This window comes from Pongo abelii, chromosome 21, assembly GCF_028885655.2.
Source record: "Pongo abelii isolate AG06213 chromosome 21, NHGRI_mPonAbe1-v2.0_pri, whole genome shotgun sequence".
Lineage (NCBI taxonomy): Eukaryota > Metazoa > Chordata > Mammalia > Primates > Hominidae > Pongo > Pongo abelii.
This window is the reverse complement of record NC_072006.2, coordinates 64,510,454-64,526,077: the sequence shown is the minus strand read 5'-3', so window position 1 is coordinate 64,526,077 and position 15,624 is coordinate 64,510,454. Positions and strand designations below refer to the sequence as shown.

The 15,624-nt window shown below is 45.0% G+C and overlaps 1 long non-coding RNA gene across 1 annotated transcript in view; it reads right to left on the bottom strand.

Moving 5' to 3' along the window:
- Nucleotides 1-15,624, bottom strand: part of LINC02910 (long intergenic non-protein coding RNA 2910) — a 118,416-nt gene that overhangs the window by 33,858 nt on the left and 68,934 nt on the right. The window contains exon 5 of the long non-coding RNA XR_010138731.1: nucleotides 11,786-11,939. This is a non-coding gene — a long non-coding RNA (long intergenic non-protein coding RNA 2910). The remainder of the gene's footprint in view (nucleotides 1-11,785; nucleotides 11,940-15,624) is intronic.

Genomic DNA, 15,624 nt, shown 5'->3' with positions numbered 1-15,624 from the left:
AATGAAATGCATTGTTCAAGTTAGCAACTAGTGTAAAGCATTCACATTATTATTCTGGGTTCAACCTGCATCCTGATGAAATGCGCAATTAAAAAAAAAAAAGGCATTCACTTTGATTTATATCAGGTTGAACAATGCCCAGAATCAGTTTCTACATTCCTATATACCCCGACTTTGGAAATTCCAATTTAGGCCTTTCCACACTATAAATATTAAATGTGAATTTTTAAGTTCCATCTGAAAGACTTCTCAAACTCTCATCATTATTCTTCCAAATAACAACCAATGAACAAGAACATTAAGTGGAGGAAATTGTACTTAGGCTCATTGAGAATGTGACCCATAGTATGAACCATGCGGAATCTTGAGGAATGTTCTGTTGCCCATTTTTCCTTATTGATGCTTACCTAAGAAAGAATATGAAGATAAAACCCCTCCAATGGGAAAACAGCCATACTATGAATTATTCCTTCCACGAAATTTACCTTACTCATTGTGGTTAAGCAATCATAAAAAATAAATGAAGTGGTTGCTCATAACATCCAAAAACTTGACATCAGATTAATCTAGAGGTAGTGAGACAGAGAAGAAAGATATTGGGTACATGTTACAACAACTCCATTTTTATCTAGGTAAAGCTTTTCAATACATTTGCAGGCAGATGTTCTACCAACCCACTCACAGGTTAGGAGTCTAGAAAATAAGGCCCCTGACCTGCAGCCAACCACCTGCTACTCACATGATATAGTAAGGCTGTGCCTTCAGATGAAGCTGGCCTTAGCCCTGGAAGACCTGGCTCAGTGGGAGATGCTGGCATGTCCAGAGTGGACAACACCCAGAACACAAACGCCCACCTGGGAGAGGGTGAAGGTGTTCATACTAAGTTGATCCTATAGTCCCTGAACTTATCACACAGTATCAGCTCAATCAATATTTGGTCAATAAATGAACATGCCAAGGGGAGAGCTCCAGTGACTCTGAGTTCCGCCATTACTAATTGTGGGACCTGGGCCAGGTTGACCACTCTGAGCCCGGCCTCCTCATGTGTCCAATGATGGTAGCAGCACGACCTCATGGGTTAGCTGAGCTGAGGAATGTGAACAGCTCACCAGTGCCTGGCCCAGACTCAGTGCTTGATGATAGGCAAGTGGTTGGAGCCTCTTGACATAACCAAAAACAAAAACAATGTACGATGTGTTTGATCCCATGTAATTTTTTACTGGGAAAGCTCTTCATTTCCTTCTCTTGCTTTTTTGTTGAAAACAAAATCACTTCCTACAAAAGATCCCTAGAAAGAGTAACATGTTAGCCTTTCGAGACCCAATAACTCAGACTTGTTTATACTCAATAGACTTGTTTATACTCAATAGGTATTTGAATGTGTCCTACGTACCTGGCAGGATGCTGGGCACACAAAGAGTGCAGAAGGTGGAAATGGCATGGGCTGTGGAGCTGACTTCCTGGGTTCAAGTTCTCACTGTATCTCAGAGCTACCACATACTTCAAGCGAGTTACATCCGCACTGTGGCCTCAGTCTCCTAGGCTACTGAAGATGGTGATAGGTCTCCTTCAGCGGGAGAGCTGTGGTGAATGAGACCACGTCTACAAAGTGGCTTGGGAGGACCTGGAGGAGCAGAGGCTGGAGCAGTAGTGACAGGAGAATGATGATGGAATATATAGACAGTCACAGGGAAACAGACAGGTACTCAACCAACTGAATCATGAGGCAGGGAATAGCAAGGGGCCCAAGAGATGTAAAGTGAAATATAGAATGTCCCAGTGAAGAAGAGATGATGTCTGTCTGTCCGTATTGATGACTGAGGAACGGAGTCCCAGGTTCGTCATTCATTCAGTGATGCTCCTTAAAAACATGTTAGGCGAATGAATAAACCTGAAAAGCTACGCAGCACATCTAAGGACGAACGGGGGAACCCCCAAACCAATTTAGCCCTTCTTGGGGCTCTGCTTTGAGCTGGTTGCTGGGGTGTCTCTGTGTGTCCCAAAGAGCCCATCTGAGCTGGTCATCAGCCTGTTAGTTCTATGTGCAAAACCTCCTTTCAGAAGGAAACCTGCCTCACCCACTAAGCTGGGCTTTTTCCAATAACAACAGAAGCAGAATCTCTACCTGTATGCAGAACGTAACCATGAATTATCCATGTGCTCAGAAGCCCCGTTTGACAGGGAATGTGGGAACCGCTGCAGACAGGTTGCAGGCAGTGGGACTCGGGGTGCTAATTACTTCTCACTGTCACTTAGCAAGACTGTCACATCTGCTGGGGGAGAACGGGGCCCTTTCTCGTCTTCCTCGTGGAAGAGAAGGATGTAGTCAAACAAACAATCCAGGATTCCGCAAAGCATACAAAGTAGCAAGGTGAGCCAGTGAATCTATTTAATCGCAGGGAGAAAATGGGTTTTGCCAAGTGTCTTATAACAAAATGCCTATAAGGACATTTGGCTGAAGTTGAAAGGGAGGGTGGTGGGACACAGAGGCTGTGGCCCTTCCAATAAGACCAAAAGGACTTTAATACTTTTGGCATGTGATTTCAGCCTTCTAGCTTCAGTTAGTTCATCTGTGAGAGGTGAGAGCAAGACCTACCTCACAGTATCAGGACGGGGGCGAGTGGCAAAGTGTCAAGAACAGCAAGTGACCTACACACCACAGAAGCTCCACAGAGGAGGTTCTGGGACAACATAAGCTCTTACGAGGCTGCCCAGCCTCTTACACTTTGTTGTCTTTTCAGGATGTGCTGTTTGGTATAGGAGATGTATCCAGATCTCCTCTGGTCTTTGACTGTTTCTGCTTGTGGCCCTGCACTCCCAGGTGTCTTCGTGTTTTTGCTTCTAACTGCAAATCCCACCCTGGCTGGCCTTTTGGCCTCCTCTGTCCCACTGCCCCGGTCCCCCACCAGTAGCCCCTGGGAGCTTCCTAATGTCTCCTGTGTGCACAGAGCTGGTTCTCAGGGCTGGTTTGCATTAGGCATCGGGTAGCGTTCGTCACAGATGGAAGCAGCCCTCACCACTCCTCCACTTTGAAGGGGTAGCGAGGATCAGCTCTGTGGGATAACCCCAAAGAAAACACCTCCAGCTTTGTCTCCAGACCTTCCAAAGCACACCCTCAAAATCTAAAACTGCTCCAATTACAAAGGCCGAGATTAGTCTCGAGCCCTCTTTGGAGGATGATTTGACCTTTACTACTATTCTGAATCTCTACTCACATTCCTTTCTGCTCTGTGGTCCAACGGGGAAAAAGACAGATAGGCCAATTCCAGGCTCTTCTTTTAAAAAGGTGAGGTAGAATTTCACTTCTCCCTATGAATTGAGGAGGAAAAGAGAGTTTTGATTTTCTTTCTTTTTCTTTTTCTTTCTTTCCTTAAGTGCTGCCCCAAGATTTCAGCAGGAGGGTTTCAAGAGCAGTGTTCTAGAAATGACTTTTGAGTTACAAGAAAATGTCTTAGGGGTTTTATGGAAGCAAAGAGGTGGGCTCGAATGTTTTACCCTTTTTTTTTTTTTCATATGGGGAATTTATAGATGGGAACCTACTTCCATTAGACTTGACATTGACATGCCCCTGGAATGAGATGGTGAAGCGGTGGGTACATGAACCTAGACAAGAAGCGTCCCTGTGTACAACACGGCAACTATGGTTATACCAATGTATTGGACTTTGAAAACTTGCTCAGAGAGTAGATCTGAAGTGTTCTCACCACAAACATTGATAAGGGTGTGAAGTAATGTGTATGTTAATTGGCTTAATTTAGCCATTCCCCAACATATACATATTTCTTTTTTTTTCTTTTTGAGACGGAGTCTCACTCTGTCACCAAGGCTGGAGTGCGGTGGCGTGCGGCTCACTGCAAGCTCCGCCTCCCGGGTTCACGCCATTCTCCTGCCTCAGCCTCCCAGGTAGCTGGGACTACAGGCGCCTGCCACCACACCTGGCTAATTTTTTGTATTTTTAGTAGAGACAGGGTTTCACGGTGTTAGCCAGGATGGTCTCGATCTCCTGACCTCGTGATCTGCCCACCTCGGCCTCCCAAAGTGCTGGGATTACAGGCGTGAGCCACCACGCCCGGCACATATACATATTTCGAAACACCATGTTGTACATGGCAAACATATACGTTTTTTGTCAATTCAAAAACAAATAAATAAATTTAAAAATTTTTTAAGAGAAATGAATAGCCCTGAAACATCCCCTGAAGCCATCAGGTCATCTCCAACAGGACTCTGGTTCAGAGCCGGGAAATTAAGTCTTATGGGGTATGAGCCACATGTGGACTTAGAACCCTGGGTTGTTTTGTTACAGGGCTCTTTGGTCAATGATGTTACTTCTTAAGCTTGGGAATGGACCCTGGCCTCCTCTAAGAGGGCTTAAAATCTAAAGATAAAAGAATACAGGCAAACACAAGCCCCTGGAATCAACATCCAGGTGAGCTCAGTTCTTGAAAATGCTTGCATGTATCACACGAGCAAACCCTCCCTGGAGAATTCATTTAAAACTGAAAAAACCAAATACTCCCCTCTCCCTACAACTGTATTCTTCCACACTGGGAGTATTGAAGATAAAGCTATTTTCACAGGAGCACTGGAACGAAACGGAAAACAAGTGTAACATAACTACTGACATTTTCCCAGGAGATGCCTAGTTTGAGTGTATTTCCATTTTAATGTCATTTTAAAGATCTATATCAAAATTAGTGGCACGTACTCTCTTTTAAAATACGTGTGCATCACTTAGAGTCATTTAAGGAAGACCCGTCTCATGGTCTTCCTTAGAAGAAGACCCCTCTCATGATCATGCTGCCTGTGGCTTTCTTATTTGCCATCTGATCATATCTCATCTTCCTCCTATTTGTATCTCTGCACGGCTAGCAAGGAGCACATCTAGGAAGTTCCACCCAGGAACACTTTCCAGAGTTCCCTGGACAAGTGGCTTACTTGGACACATTCCTTGTTTCCTTTAAAAATATAATGTTGCTTTACAACCCACCTTCCGCCCATCAAAGATGATGTTTACCTGAAGGCCTTTGAATGGATTTTGCCAGGATCAAAAGTAATTACTTTGCAAAGTTCATTTCCGACTTCAGTGTCTTCTTTGGCACTGAATAAATATTTCATAAGCATGAAACTCAGAGGCTGTTTGTTTCTCTTAGTTTTGCAAGCTTTTTTTAATTAGCCTATATGCCTGTATTGTTCATTCTTTCCTAGATTGCTTCATACTGTCTTACAGAATAAGATACCATTAAAACAAATCTGAGGTATTTCCCAACAGAATACTAAAGCTGTCATTGCACAGGGAACACATAGGGGAGCTGGGCATTTGCATCAGAGCATGCATGCCAATCATTTATTCAGGTTTCATCCCAAATCCATATATTGAAGACCTACTTAGGAAAGATGTTGGGAATGAATGTTTGTTCGTGTTTCTGGGGACACTGGTTATTAATTAACTTGGAAACTTGTGAGAGCTCAGATCAAGTTTTTGGAGTGCATCATTAGAAAACTCTCTAACTCCCTGAGATGGTAGCATATGTCACTTGCCTGCCTGGTGATGACAAGAATATTTGCCATGGCAGCCGATGCTTCTGTAAAATCCTGACTTCAGATAAACAAGCAGGGGCAGCTGACTTGGGACTGACCATACTTTTTATCCAGTTGGCAGCCAAGGGTGTCTGAAGTAAGCAAACTTAAGAGAGGAGGATGGCTTTGGGTAGGCAAGGTGTTCTGAAGCTCGGGACAGATGAAGCCTGCAGTGCACTGTTAGCATTTTGGCTCACAGCATCCCTTCCCGCATCCTAACAACATCTGGGTGTACTTGGAGAGCTCACCTCTGCCCCACTGTGTACAAGTTTCATGCATTTTAGTCTAAGTGCTCTGTCCTCCCTTAAGAACCAGGCTTGTGACCCAAACAAAGTTAGAAGGAGTCAGATCAGGGAAGAAAGAAAAACTAAAGGGCATCAGCTTATTTCCATTGGAAATGCCCAACAAACTCGCCCATCTGTTCTGCTCTTTGAAGGGGGCTGCCCTGGTTTCTCTCTGGCTCGAGAGCCTGATCCTACAGCATTCCTGTCCACTCCAGCCACCCAGCAGACTTTAGGCAAATTCATTTTTGCTTAAAATAGACAGAGCTCATTTCTGTTGCTTGCTACCAAAGAACTCTAAATGATTCCAGGCTTAGAAAGGTCAGTAGGGACCTGCTGTAGGGGAACCAAGACCTCCATTCACCAACTGCCATCATTACCCACCTCTTTGTTTAAGCAGACCGGTTGTTTGGACCCTCTGCCACAACTGCCATCAGAGGGAGCTGTGGGTGTCATTCTCTATGACCTCCCAGTGCCCACTGAAAGTATGAATTACTATCCCCACGTTAAAGGCAAGGAAACTAAGAATCAGCAGGAATGAGGTCATAGGACTAGTAAGTGGCACATAGATTTTGACCAAGGTCTGATCAATAGCAAAGCCCATTTACTTTCCACTCTGCCAAGACTCTTCAGCACTCAAAAGTAAACAAATTATTTTTTTCTCTTAAAACAGTTCACATCAATGTTTTAATTAACCATACCTCACCTTTTGAATTAAAGACAGAGTCCTTTTTTGTTTTCTCCACGGAAATCGTATTTGGAATCTCAAATTACAAGATAGAAGACGAAAGGTGAGAAAAGGACAGAGCCCAGCTGCTTCCCCGACCTCTGCAAAGGGTCCGCAAAACCCAGTGGTCTGACACTCAGCACAAAAACCAGCACTCTGAGGAGCAATTTGGCTTTTCATTAATTCAAATAGGACCACATACTCTGACCTCGATCTATTTCTAATCATGGTGTCTTAGGAAGCTTAGAGATCCAGCTAACTTCATGGGGCCACTCACAGTATGTCTCTCCCGTGTCCTCTCAAATATTCCATTTCAAGCTCCTATCCGACCCTTGCTGCTTAACTGAGAGCCGTTCATTTTCTTCATGTTTAGGAAACTGCAAGCTCCGTATAAATGTGCCATCCTCTGGTGTCTCTTAAATTCTGTCTGGAAGAACGCCACGGGGAAAGGGTTTAGCATATCTCCTTCGGCATTTGGGAGCTCAGAATTCACAGGGAGATTAACGCATATGCTGTAAGTCACGACGGGGAGAGCTATAAATAGAGGAGCCTCTTTCCACACAGTTGAGGATCTTCTGATATAACCACAATACTTTATAACCCTGATCCTCACACAAGGGGAAGCATGAAAATGACCGTGCTCTGAGAGAAGATATTTTATGCATGAACTGGTTTCATTTCTGGAATCTGTAAGCTTTTAAGAGGCAGGAGTCATGGCACATTCCACACTTCTTCCACCTTACACCTAAAGGTTCATTGGGAGCACCTGTGAGCATACTTTGGGGTCATAAATCCCAAGGGTTTCTGGAAGGCTACTTCCAAATGCACTGGGCAATTTTTTTAAAGAGTGTGCTTAAAAAAAAAAAAAAAAAATGAAGCTTCCAAGTTGCATTTCTTTCAATAGACAACTGAAGCAGGTCATTGGGGCTCATTTCTTTCTTCTCCCAAATCTGCCCACGTATTCAGTTCTTGTGTCTCCTGTCTCCTAAAAACACCAGGTGTTTTGCTTTTGCTTTTCACTATGTTACCCCCATCAGGCAGGGGCTAGAGACTGGTCTGCCGCGCTCCCCACATCAGGCAGGGGTTGGAGGCTGCTGGGCCAACCCCTCCAACTTTATCCAGTGATTTTATTTACAGGAGGTCTATCACTTTCAACAACTCAACAAAACCATGACTCAAAAAGGAAAGAGAAGGAAATCAGGCAACCGCTTCTGAACGCCAAGGCCTTGCTTAGTAAGCTATCACTTAGATCAGGATTTCTCAGCCTCCGTCATGTTGAGATTCGGGGTTGCATCTTTCTCTGTGGTGGAGCTGCCCTGTGCATGTTACGTGTCAGCAGCATCCCACCTGCACCCGCTAGATGAATGGGCACACACTAGTCTCAGCACTGCCCCCAGGCGTGACAACCAAAAATGTCTCCACACACTGACCCATGGTGGCCCTCAGTGGAGAACCTCTGAGCCAGATGTTTATTTCACACCTATAGGACTGTAATGGAAGTCATCTAAGCTGAGTGCCAAGGCCTAATTTCCTAAGGACCCAAAACTATCCCACGAGGAAGCCTGACGGTCTCTGAGGTTTCTTCAGCTCTTACTTCTGTAGCTCACACCCAGAGCCCACAACAGAGACATACATGTCCAGCCATTTCCCAGGGCTCCTTTTCAGAAAGTGCTGGATGCTTTTGAGTACTAGAAGGGGAACCTGACAGAGAAAACAAAACCCGCAGGAGGTGGCTGCAGTCACAACTGCCCCCACAAACCCGCTCCTCCAATACCCTACTTTCCTGTTGCTAAACGCAGAGTCAGCTGTCCAGCTAGAAATAAAAGGTTTATGTTGGGTTGCCACATAGATTCTTATGGCAATAACATTTGGAGCCTTTTACTGGGACATAAACTGTAAGCTAAAATGTCACCAGATTTTATTAGACAATCTAAACTTAATTGCAAATAAGTTGATGTACTCATAAAAGATGATGTAAGACTGCCATCCCAGCAGCTGCATGGGGACTGGCCAGGAGCGCAGGGCAACGGCAAAGTGCTGATCTGCCCTCCACAACCAAAACCGTCCCCAGATTCCTGAAGTACAAAGAGGGAAGAGTTATGTTGGCAGGAAGCAACATTATTACTTAATAATAATAACACAGGGAACCAGAGGTTAAAAAAGGTCGGTGCAAACCATGTCCCAAGACCATTTTCTCTGGAATAAAATTTTCATAACGAGCTCTAAGTCTTTTTTATGAGCAGGCAGAACGTCATTGGGAAATTAATGATGGATCTGAATTATAAATCTGCTTTCATATAGAAGCGTTGGTTTTTTGAAAATATGCTTTTATGCCTCAAAGGTTGTAAATGAGAACAAGACAAGGATATATCCAGAGGGATCATTATTCCAAGCTGGGCCAGCTGTCCCACCACCTGATTTCATCAAATTTATTCTAAATAAAAATATAGATCAACAAAAATCTACTTTTTTGTGCAAGGATGGGTAATTTACTTTTTTAAAAGATAAAATATCCTTGATATTGTGAAGACATCATGGTTTACATAGGAATCTTGTGTGTTTCACATACGGCTTCAGAAGATTCACCCAGAATAACAAATGCAAGAACAAATTTTTGTGAATTTCAAAATGCTCATCAGCTTACCATCTTGGGCCATTTTTCTTAATTATTAATTGGTCAATTTGCAAAAGTCATGATTTGACTTTCCTGGGCTGCCAACAAAGCACACAAACCAGGTGGCTTAAATCAACTGGAATTTATTCTCTCTCACTTCCGAAGGCCAGAAATCTGAAATTGAGGTGTCTATGAGGCATCTTCTATCTGGAGACTCTAGGGAGGGTCCTTCCTTGCCTCTTCCAGCTTCTGGTGGTTGCTGGAAATCCCTGGTATTACTTGGCCTTGTAAAATAACAACAGAGAGAGACTTTCCAAAGAGTTGATTCGGGAATAGCAGAGGATTGCAATCCAGGATAGCATTCTCTGGTGAGCCATAGGCACATCCAAAGAGGCTGGGACTAGCAGAAGCTTTTAAAGACAAAAGGGAGAAATCCACATTAAGTTGTTTTGAAATGAAGACCATTGATCACGGGGGCTTGTTCCAGGAGTCGGTGTTAGTTGATGGGTGGAAGCAGCCAGTGTTGGTCAAGTGTACGTGCATCCGTAAGTGGCTTACCTGGAATCCTGTGTTTTTGAGGAGTTCCTTGCATAGTTCCTGTCATAGGCATACAAGCAGGGATGTCTTGTGATAAGTCAGGCATGTGGTGGTGGGGGGGTGCATCCCATTTTACTAGGGCTGATGTAGCGACTCCATTTTTATATCAATGACTTGCAGCTATTCCTCTCCAGTCCTTCTTCTCACGGCCTTCTTCTCAGTCCATCTCTGCATCCAAATTTTCCTCTTCTTATAAGGACATTGGCCAATTAAGATCCACCCTAATCTAGTACAACCTCATCTTAAGCAGTTATATCTGCAAAGACTCCATTTCCAAATAAGGTCACATTCTGAGGTTCTGAGTGAACGTGGATTGTAGGGGGGACACTGTTCGACCCAGTAGAGTGGTGAGGAGCCTATCAGTGCACATATGGGCTCAGCTTGCATTAACTTCTCTCAGGATCCTTCCCCATCTGCTGCCCGGTCAGGCACACTTCCCTGTGCTGATGCGTCCTTGCCATGCACAGCTCCACCAGAGAATCAACCTGCTTCGTGTAACTTCCTGCTGACTTCATCTCCAGCCCCATTTGTCATGAAACACGGGTTCCAGGAAAGCCCGGTATTACTATGCACAGAGGCAGATACTGGGCAGGTGGGGGCAGGGGCATCTCTCCCAACCCGGAGGAGGCGCTTCCTGTTCTGCATTCAGAACACTCCTTAGGCCCAGAAGTCATTGTCACTTGGTGTCATGCCCATAGGCTACTGAAAAGCATCACCCAAACACTTCTGCACTTTGGGACCCACTGTGAGAGTGACATAACTCATGCTTCAAATTCAGGCTGACCTGTGTCCAGTTGAGCAGCCTGGGTCTCCACTGGGTCAAGTGGGGATTAGACCATGTGAAAAATTTGCCAGCCAACCCTGGAGAGCCCCCACCCTCACTGTGTCTGCTTCTGCCTTTAACACTTTCTTCTCTGCACTGCGGTCAGGCCTGGGCTACCTGGCCCCCAGCACAGCCTCCTTGTTCCAGTGAGTAGCCATGCTTCTCCTGCTCCTTCTTGCCTGCTGAGCACCAGGTCACGTAGTTGACTGTGCCCTTGGCTCACTCTCTCTCCTTGCACTGGATCTGAGGGCTTCTCTTCCTCTGCCCCATGCCTGTTCCTGGAGTTCCTTGGCGGTCTGTCCTCACTGCGCAGATGCTCCAGGGAGATCGCGCCTCCCCCACAGCCATCACTCGCTACACACAGGCACAGACTACCAGGGTATGAGCTCAGCTTGCACTCAGTCCTCTCAGGAGCCCTCCCCATCTGCCACCCAGTTAGGCACACTTCCCTGTGCTGCTTCCTCACCATGCACAGCCCCACCAGAGAGTCAACCTGCTTCGTGCAACTTCCCGTGACTTCATTTCTAGCCCCAATAGATGGCAACCATTTTAAGGACAAATGTGGTTCGTGTCCTAGCACAGTGCCTAGTGCACAGTGGGGGCTCCAAGTGGCTTCTGCATATCATCCACTCATTCATTCACTTCTTTATTCAAAAAATATTTAGAGAGCATCTACCAGGAATCAGGCACTGTATGAAGCACTGGGAATTCAAATGAACAAAACAACTACCCACACCATCCCCTGGCTCCACTGGCATCACATTCAAGGAGGGGAGATGGACAATTAATAACAAACATAAAATACATCACATGGTGTCAGGAGATATGAAGCAAGCACCAGCCAGGGAGGGGAGATGACAGGAGCAGGGGCCCCGCTGGACGCCGTGGTGAGAGGAGGTGAGCAGGCGCACTCCGGCATCAGCTGGGGAGCAAGCAGTGTGTGGTTATTTGGGGATGGGGCACTCCAGGTGGAGGGAAAGGCCACTGTGCTGCTGCTGATGCAGCCAGAGCAGGGAGCGAGGCTGAGATCAAGAGATGGGGTCAACCCAGGTCAGCAAGGGAAAGGATGGCCCATTTCTGCAACGCCCACCTGCGGCCATGATCTGGGTCTTTGCCTTCCAACCTTCCCAGCCCAGCTGTTAAATGAAGAGTCTGAAGCCCACCTTTTAGCAACGAAGCTTTGACCATTCAAATGAGCCAGACCCTAAGGGTAGCAGTGGGTGGGGAGGCTGGGTCCAAGGCCTCATCTGCAGCCCACCTGGACCTCCAAAACCACAGCAATTCCAGGTTTGAAGTCAGCCAAGAACTCACCGAAATCTGCAAGCAGAGAAGAGGGGACCCTGAGAAGGAACTTCAAACTCCACACAGCAGATTAAAGCCAAAATGGCTCTGTGGCCCATGGCACGTGTTCTACATTCACAAGAAGGAAAATTCAGGAAATGGAGCAAGAAAAGTGGAAAAGCTCCTCGCCACCCAGCCGCAAGATACAATAAATTGCTTATTTAAAATGCCTGTTTTTAGGCAGGTAAGGGGTTTTTGTCCTACAACTGTCATCAGTATAAATTAATGGCTTCTTTCAACAGGGCTTATTTACTTAGCAAGTAAATTGGGTTAGATCATTGCTAAATTTTGCCATTTGGCACATATGATATTTATGCACTTAATAGCTTCATTAAGGAGGTTTCTGGGAGTCTATTACTGAGCAAGCCTATAGATCACTGGGCAATAAATTCAGAGAACATTCCTTAGCATTCATCTAATTTGGCCATAGTTTTAATTAAGTGTTTCAGCTAATGATTTCCATTTATGTTTAATAAAATTTATTGCGTAAAAATAAGTTATCAGACCCCAGTTTAATTCAAGTTCTTCTAGCTGATGTGGCTGCCCCCAGCAGGGTGCAGTGTGTGTTAATGGTTGGCCATTTCCATTTGGAGGTTTCCACTGGGCTCTGAGTCACTAGTCAAGGACACACGAAAAGGGTCCAGCTTCCTAGGATTACCTTAAAAATCATTTGCATGGAAAAAACAATGTCATAAAGTGACCCTTGACTAGGTGATACACAGAATGAGATCAACTGTAGGCAGCTACAAATAAAGGTTGCTTTTGGAAATGGTTCCAAAAACGCAGGTATGCATCCCAAATGCCACAGAACTTGCCTCGGATTATCTGGCACTGTCTTCTTACTCTAAAAGCAAGCAATCCATCTCCTGACAGCGCCCACTCTTCAAGTGCATGGGCCCCATAAAGGCAATTGTGCATTGCTCACTGCATGTGCAGACCTCACGGGCCCTGCTCTATGCACACTCCCTCCCTCCCTCAGAACCAGACCTCTGGGGCCTCGGGCTGCCCGGTGCTCATGGCCAACAGCCACAGCCAGGTTCCTACCACACACCCCTGCCTGCCCATCCCTGGGATTGCTCAAGGTCGTCAAGGTCATGCCCCCTCCCCAGGGCAACCCACATCCAGTGACTGACACATGTGGGGGTGCAGGCATCCTACCCTGTGGCCCCAACTCAGAACAGCTCCGGGCAGCCGTCCCTGCTCCAGGACACAACCCCAACCCTGGGGGCAGCTGAGGCCTTCCTTTGCCCAACCTCACTGCCTCCACTTCCCTGGCAGTGTGACCCTGAGAACAGCCCCATAAACCCTGTCACAGTCGGCCTCACAGAGATGCCCTCTGGCCTCTACCCCTCCTCAGCACCCTCACTGAGGCAGACGGTGGCACCTTGCCCCCACGGGCACACACAAGGGTGTTCATCACAGCACTTCTTTGTGAAAACCATAAATCAACCTACAGACCCATCGAGGCTGTATAAAATGAGGAATATTTCCACAGCACAAACTCTCCTGCAGGTCTGCACGGAATTACCGGATAATTCACAAAGCTGTGTTGAGGGGGGAAAGAGAGGGCCACCATGAGGCCTTTTAGGTCAAAACAAAACCACTTGATCGATATTCTGTGGGAATCTAGCTGGCTAGCTATATCTATAATACAAACTCATGGAAGCATTCTGGAAGGAGACACAGAACTGATGGAGATGGTCACCTAAGAAGGGGTGAGGGCTGAGAAGGGATGACAGAGAACAGGAGGTGGGAGACGTTTGATCAAAAGGCACTTTGCCTTCATCTGGAATGCTTCCATTTCCTTTTTTTTTTTTTTTTTTTTTTTACAAGAGAGTGTATTCATGTATTGATAACTAAATTAAATGTTAATTACTTTTTTGGAATGTGAGCCATAATATACTTAGGTTGGTGCAAAAGTAATTGTGGTTGTTGCCATTGAAAGTAATGGCCAAAACCGTAATTACTTTCGCACCAACCTAATAATTTTCTCCAAAATGTATGGATCGGATCATTTATCAGGATGAAAAGGAAAGAAGCACGTCAGAAACACTTAGATGTCATTACAAGTCTGCTGTGTTCCTCAATTAGACGAAAATAATTGGGTTACTTGTAAAAAAGAAAGCAAACTATGAAAACATGTCTAATCCATGACACCAAGCTGTTACCAATTTACAAAAATCTTCAAAAAGCATTTCCCAAAACCTTGGGATTTTCTTATTGGAAATTTTCCATGACACTGGTGATTGTTAAGAGATGAATCAAGTTGAGACCCATCAGTGCAGGTTCCTGATTCTTGAAGCTGGGTTCTTTTCTTTTACAGTCATACATCCCTTAATGACTGGGATACCTTCTGAGAAATGCATCCTTAGGCGGTTTCCTCCTGTGGGAGCCTCATAGAGAGAACTGAATGAACCTGGAGGGTACCGCCTGCTACACACCTGAGCTATGTGGGCAGCCCCTTGTTCCTGGGCTGTAAACCTGCACAGCCTGTGACTGTACTGAGTACTGTACAGCATGACTGTACTGAGTACCGTAAGCAACTGTAACACAACAGTATTTGTGTATCTAAACATAGAAAACGTACAGTAAACATATGGTATAAAAGAAAATGGCCCACCTGTATAGGGCACTTACTATGAACAGAGCTTGCAGGACTGAAAGTTGCTCTGGGTGAGTCAGTGAGTGAGTGGTGAGCGAATGTGAAAGTCCAGGACATCACTGTTCACTGTATATACTCTATAAACACTGTACACTTAGGTTTTACTGAATCCATTTAAATTCATTTTTCTTTCTTCAGGCCAGGCACGGTGGCTCACACCTGTAATCCCAGCACTTTGGGAGGCAGAGGTAGGCAGATCACTTGAGTTTAGGAATTTGAGACCAGCCCGGCCGACATAGTGAAACCCCGTCTCTAATAAAACTACAAAAATTAGCCAGGTGTGGTGTCACACTCCTGTAATCCCAGCTACTTGGGAAGCTGAGGCATGAGAATTGCTTGAACCCAGGAGGCGGAGGTTGCAGTGAGCCAAGATCATGCCACTGCACTCCAGCCTGGGCAACAGAGACTCCTTTTCAAAAAAAAAAATGGTTTTTCTTCAATAAAAAATTAACATTAGCTTACTGTAAATGTTTTACTTTATAAACTTTTTATTTTTTTAACTTTTTGTAATAACACTTAGCTTAAAACACATTTTAACTGTATAAAAATAATTTCTTCATATCCTTATTCTATAAACTTTCTTTTGTAAAAGACAAGGTTGTTTTTGTTTTTGTTTTCGCTGTTAGTTCGTTAAAAACTAAGGCACAAACACACATATTAGCCTAGGTCTGCTCAGGGTCAGGATCGTCAATATCACCGCCTTCCACCTCCACACCTTGTCCCACTGGAACGTCTTCAGAGGCTAAACAGGCTTCGAGCTGTCATCTCCCATGGGAACAATGCCTTCTTCTAGAAATCCTCCCCAAAATACCTGCCTGAGGTTGTTTTACAGTTAAATTGTTTTTTTTTAATAAGTAGAGGGAATACACTCTAAATTAATGATTAAAAGTATAGTATAGTAAACATATAAACCAGTAACACAGTCATTTATTATCATTATCTAGTATTATGTACTGTACACAATTGTATGTGCTAGACTTTTCTCCAACTGGCAGTGCA